This window comes from Cupressus sempervirens, chromosome 5 (assembly GCF_028749045.1).
Source record: "Cupressus sempervirens isolate cs-2001-9-10 chromosome 5, ASM2874904v1, whole genome shotgun sequence".
Classification (NCBI taxonomy): domain Eukaryota; kingdom Viridiplantae; phylum Streptophyta; class Pinopsida; order Cupressales; family Cupressaceae; genus Cupressus; species Cupressus sempervirens.
Window position 1 is genome coordinate 345,736,690 of NC_143122.1, and position 7,063 is coordinate 345,743,752.

The following is a 7,063-nucleotide window of genomic DNA, read 5'->3' on the forward strand; positions in this document are numbered from 1 at the left end:
ACTAAAAATTAAAAATTAATACTATTTCTACTTCTCAGGATAGCAAGAGTCGTGAATATTCAATGTGAGGATAGGCGTCAACCTCCATGAAAACTACATCTAAATGCTAATGATGAATGAACTAAAGTAAATAGAAAATCAAAATAAATCAAAATAAAATAGATATAGTGTTAGAGAGAAAAATATTGTGAGACCATCATGAAGACATAAGGTATCATCAAGGTTTTTAGGATGCCAACTTATGGAAACCATATATTCAAGAAAAAATTTCCCAATAAATAATACAAACAAAATAAGTGCCTTTGGTTAGGGAGGAAACTTTTTAATCAACAAAGGTATCAGTAATATCTAAATTTTAATTTTTTATGAAAATTATTTCTTGAAATATTAGAGGACTGAATAATCTATCAAAAAATATCTTTTCAAAATCGACATGCTAGAACATAAGTGAGATACTATGCTCATTCAAGTAACCAATATGACAAACTCTTTGTTTTCTTAGATTTTAGTATCATTTAACTAGATACCATTTTTTTATTGGATAAACATAAAGAATTTCAAAAGGTGTAAGTGTTAAAACATTTGTGTTTTGTATATGATTCTCTCTGTATACACACACACACACACACACACACACACACACACACACATATATATATGTGTGTGTGTGTGTGTGTGTGTGTGTGTGTGTATAGACATATATATATGTATATATATACATATACATATACATATACATATATATATATATACATATGTATATATATATGTATATATGTATATATATACATATATATATACATATATGTATATATACATATATACACATATACATATACATATATACATATCTATATATATATATACATATATATGTCTATATTTATACATATATATGTACATGTATATATATGTATATATACATGTATATATATACATGTATATATACATCTATATATATATATGTATATATGTATACATCTATATATATATATATGTATATATGTATACATATATACATATATATACATATAGATGTATATATACATGTATATATATATACATGAATATATATATATATATATACATGTATATATATATATATACATGTATATATATATATATATACATGTATATATATATATATATATACATGTATATATATATATATATACATGTATATATATATATATATATATATATATATATATATATATATGATTCTCTCTGTATACACACACACACACACATGTATATGTATATGTATATGTATATATATACACACACACATACATACATACATTCATATGTATGCACGCATGCATGCACAAAATATAATATATTCTAAAATTTCTTAACTCATCTTATATTAATATTAATATGTGAATTTAGCAATCTTAGTTTGTATCGGGCAAAATTTAGGATTGTTTCAGGCCTTTTCTTATACCACCGACAGTTGATACATATCCACATAGAGACATGACCCTATGTGGCCATTGGCCATGTAGAGTCATGTCCCTATGGGCACATGTACTCTCCTCCATCCTATTAATATTGACATTGTCATGAGTTGAATGATATCAATCAATGCCAATGTTCTCTCTCTCAACAACATATCAATATTCAAATTACAACAATTTTCATATTATATTGTTATATAATATCATTAGAATATATTTAGACCAAATATCTATAAATTATTAGTTGTATTTAATACTTAGTTTGAAAGGCACACATATATATTCACAATTTAATATTTAGAAATTCGAATTGGCTATACAATTATTACTCATTAGAAATTTTATTTCCCTTTTCATTTCAATTAATCCCTTTATGTGAAATGTGTCTTTTTGTGATTAAATATATATAATGATGTTGTAGTAGTAGTGTAAACATTTAAATTGAAAGTTAAGAAAAGTATTGCAATAAGTATTTGTTTTTCATATCTATCAATAATTTCACTCGAGTGTTATTTAGAGGTTTTATTTAAAATATAAAATTTATTTCAGTTTTTGGATGTATTTCTAAAGGTTGGTGTTATTTTTTTCATAAATAAGAATATTTGTATTTAGTTGGTCACAAAAAAAAGCATTTTTTTTTGGTAACAAAATGAGATATTTCTATTTTTGATCGATTGATAATGTTCAATAAACATTTATGATATACTATTATATTATTTAAAATTTGTAATCATTATTAAAGTTTTAAATGTTTAAAAAAAAATTAATATAAAAATATAATTTGATATAATCATATTGTAAAGTTTTAATTTAAAATAGTTTCAAATAGATGAAATAAACATTATATATGAATGACAAAAAATAAATTTTAAAAAAATTACAAATAATTTTTTATTTCAATAAGCTTATATATCCACAGTCATCTAGTCAATTAAGATCTAATATTATGTACATTGTAATTTTATTTTTTGAATTGACATGATTATTTACCATGTGTTGTAGTATATGAAAATAATTAATTTAGATTATAGATTTTAACTACCATTTACCGAAAAAAATTGATTACAATTGTACTATACTAACAAAGTATTACTAACTACAAATATTGATATAAATCTTTAAAAATAGAAAGACAATTACATGTAATATTTAAAATGACCGGTTGACAAAAAGGTTTTTGGTGTTTTGTACAGTTCATCAAGCTTCAAATTTAAGCTACTTCCTATATGTTATTCCTTATTTAACTCTTCAAAAGAGAGATTTTGATATTACGGAGACTTGGTCAACACTTTTCTACGAATAAATTAATATGCTCTGCAGAAATGATTTGTAGCGTTCACTTATTGTAAATTTCATAGTTGGCTTCAATCCATTTTTTATAATTACTATAATCTTCTGTTTTTCAAAGTATATATATATAGAATTAAAGCTATGCGTTGTACAATGTATGGTGCAATAATAAGACTAAGTGTTTATTATAATATATATTCGAATTTAATATTATAATATATACTTAAATTATAGAAAAAAGAATTTAAAAATTGAGATTAAGTGTGTTTTTTGGCTTCGACCCAGCACCACTTTCTCTGTCCACATTCACCCCTTTCCGAACAGATCGCACCATGATTGGTGCAATGCGAGACCAAGCACTATCTCTGAGTGGACATGAAACTTTTTACGTCTTGGCCTCCAGACTGCTATATATTCAGTTATCATATCATCACTTATACCACCAACATCTAAGAATTTATCCCTCCCCCTTTATTCTGCCTTCTCCCAAGCCTCTAAATTCAATTATTGATATTGATATTATAGAAGTGTGGTTTTCAATAATTAGCATGGAGGAAGAGATGTTCAAGCATTTTAGGGTTGAGATTGCTCGAACCTCTATACAATCGCCTGTACCCACAAAAGATTGCACCCTCAGAGGATCCAACATAGATCTCCCTGTTCCTGCCATTAGTTCTGGCCACTTCTTTGTTCACAAAGTAGTGCAAGATAAGACATTCCAAGATTTGTCAAACTCTATTAAGAAGGCACTCTCTCGGACATTGGTATTGTTTTATCCAGTGGCGGGAAGGTTTATAATAGTCCATAATGTTGAGCCCGAGATAGAGAGCAGCAATCAAGGAGTGCCATTCTTTGAAGCTGAATCGGACGCTGCCATTAAGGATCTTGATTTTTCTCAGCCTAGTTTTACTGCTGCCAAATTGACACCTACGAGGCGGCCTCTCCAAGGAGAATCACCTCACTATGTTCCTGTTATGGCTGTACAGGTTGGTTATGGGTGAAAATGTATTAGTATGTGAGTGTGTTTTTGATAGCTATTGTTGATCTAATGGCTAATATTTTTTATAACTTTGTATCCCTAGTTAGTGATGATGATGACTATCTAAAATAAAAATTGAATGGAATGCATCTTTTAGTTCTAAACCATCAATTATCTGATGTCACATCAGCTGCCTTCATTTCGCATCACCATTGGTCTCACTTTTTTTTTGGCTTCACAAAAAGCATGTTATTAGGGTCATGAACCTTAGTTATAAGAAGCTCCACTATAGAAAATTGGATGTGATTTAAGGGCTTGAAATATAATTTTAAGAAGGGTATAGAAAATTGGATGTGATTTATGGGTTTCAAAAAGAATTTTGAGAAAGGTGTAGAGAATTGGAAGTGACTTAAGGGTTTCAGGAAGAATTTTTAGAAGGGCAAGATGTTCAATTACTAGATCCTGTCTCTGCCTATAAGCTCATGCACAAAAAAAAAAATTATTATAAGTTTTTTTTTGAATTTGATTATGTTAAATGTATTTGCATTAACAGATCAAACTCTTTTATCTATTATCGATCAATAATAGAAAACAAAATCAAATCTATGAAAAGTTTACAATTGATCTCGTGAATTGTAGAAATATTATTACTAGTTATTGGTGATGACTACCTAAAATTGAATGAAAGGTACTCTTTAGTTCTTATAAACAATCATGTATGTGATGTCGCATCGGTTATACAATGACAAGCCTCCATTTTCCATGACCATTGGACTTGATTGTATTTTTGACTTTGGCAAAAAGATTGTTTTTGATTAAGAAAAATAGGTCTTACAAGGATCTTGAAACCCAATAGTTCTTACATAATAAAGGGCAGCAAGTTAACAAAAAAAGCACAACAACAAAACAATGACCAACAAAAAGGCCGGGACAAAAGATAGACAAAAAGCCAAAAAGAAAATAACCTACAAGACAACAACAACCAAAGGTAGTACTTATACTTATATATTCTTCGCATGCTCCCCCACCTTCCTCTAAAGGTCTCGGATGGTCTCTACCACATTGTTGACTCTCTAAAAATCCTCCGCCATGAGTACCTGGTCCTTATCCTAGCTCTGATCTGCATGGCTTTGAGTTATGTCCATTATGGTGCCCTCTTCCATCCTATCTTCATCATCGTCATTTCCATCCTTCTCCGAAACAAGCCCACTGGCTTTCAGCTTGCCACTAAGATTGACAATGTTATCATTGAGAATTTTAAGAATACTGAGCATCTGGTTGACCATGCTATGGTTGAAGTTCTTCATATTTTTCATCCTGTCTTCAACCATCTTAATTCGATCCCCTAGGTTAGTCCAGTTCCTTTGCTCATTCTTCTTCACTTGGCTTTCCATCTACCCCAGCCTTTCTTTTACTTCCTCCAACTCATGAAAGAGCTATTTTATAGATCGGAAGTTGTCAATCATGTTGCTTTTTGCATTGTTGAGCAAGTTCATACCCACCTCCCTCGCATTGTCAGTAATGGCCACTAGTGCTGGTTTGATGAGTTCTTCCAATTGGATTTTCCCCTCTTTTTCTTCAAGGATTTGGAGGTTCATAACTTTTTTGACAATCCCTATTTTAGAGATTCTGGTGTTGAAATTCATCCAAGCCATACGCCTATAGGAAGTAGAAATTAGGCACTCAAGTACTAGATCTTTTCTCCAATAAAATAATGAAAATAAATCCAACTACAAGTTATTTGTTGAATTTGATTATGTTAGATATATTTGCATTAACCGATCCAACTCTTTCATCTACTATGGATGAATAATATAAAAACAGAATCAAATCCATTAAATAGTTTACGATTGATTGTAGAAATATGCTTGCTGAAAAACTTAATTCCTATTATTATTGGTTTGCATATTAACCTAATTCATGTGTATGATTTCCTTTTGGGTGACGAGGATGAAGTGTGGAGGAATCGTAGTGGGGTATTGCTTTGTTCACAGAATAGTAGATGGAATAAGCAGCAGCATTTTCTTTCACGGATGGACTGAATCTGCACAAGTTGTGTCATTTTCAACGACTACACCATGCTTTGAGCGCTCACTCCTCAATCCTCGCAACCCTCTCAACGGCGCTTCCATTGATCGCCATTACATGGCACTTCCTTTTTCTGCTCTCAATCAACACACAAACCCTCCTCCACCCCAAATTGGGCGCATCCATCACTTGGATTCTCTCACACTTCACAGATTGCAGGCTCTAGCAAACCAAACAGAAGAAAAACCCCGTGTTGGAAAACCCATAACAAAGATGGAGGCAGTCTCTTCTTACATTTGGAAACTCTTTTCTCACGCGCAAGCTTGAGTTGCTCTGAGAAGACCAGAATTGGGATCCCAATAGACGGACGTTCACATTTGAATCTCCCTCAATCCTACTTTCTTAATGGGATAGCAATTCCTTTCAAGGAGTGCTAGGCAGAGCAGATATTAGAGGAGCCATTGAACAAGATTGCAGGAATAACGAGGAGCGTTATAAGTGGTTGTGCAAACAATGAGTATTTCAAGTTCTTCATTGATAGGGTGGAGGAGAAGAGACCAGCAGTGATGTTAGCAATAGTTAATGCGGAGAAGGGGTCTGCTGTTGTGGTGTCATCTGGAGTGAGGATTCCATTGTATCAATTTGATTTGGGTTGTGGGAGGCCAACATTTTCAAGTGTGTATTTTCCATGGGTTGGAACATCAGGTTATGTGACGTTGCAGGCGAGCCCCATGGGAGATGGGAACATGGTTGTTTACATGCACATTGCCGAGAAGCAGTTGGATGCCATTGAAACTGATCCTGACTTTTTGTTCGTTAGGGCCAACCAAATGAACTTCTGGTAGGATAAACAATTGAAGGAGGAATATTTGGTACATAACCTTTCATCTTTTCTCCACAGTGGAATAGTATAGATGGCAAAGCAATGTGTTCGAAAGTCTTGTTTTGTACTACTTTTAAGGAAACCAATATAGTGGCTTGAGTCTCAGACTAGCTAATGGGAAATGCCAACATCATAGAGTACTGATGAGGTTTTTTTAATCTTATCTCATCAAACCCTACTGTATGACGCACCCACTACCTAAGCCAGCTTAGATTCTATGCTGAGTAACTATCCTTAAATTCTTAAATAACCTCTTCGCTCAAGCTTAAGAATTATGGGTTCATTTATTATTTCTTTATTATTATCATTTAAAGTAGTAAGTTAATGAAACTTTATTACGTATTATTATTTAAAGTAGTAAGTTACAAAACATTTATTAATGAAATAAATGAGAAAAAGGACTCCAGAAAATATGATGGCTTA

The 7,063-nt window shown here is 31.3% G+C and overlaps 1 pseudogene; it reads left to right on the forward strand.

The window, feature by feature from the left end:
* The first annotated feature begins 3,298 nt into the window (after positions 1–3,298).
* On the forward strand, positions 3,299–6,602 carry LOC149556116 (coniferyl alcohol acyltransferase-like; annotated as a pseudogene).
* The last annotated feature ends 461 nt before the right edge of the window (positions 6,603–7,063 follow it).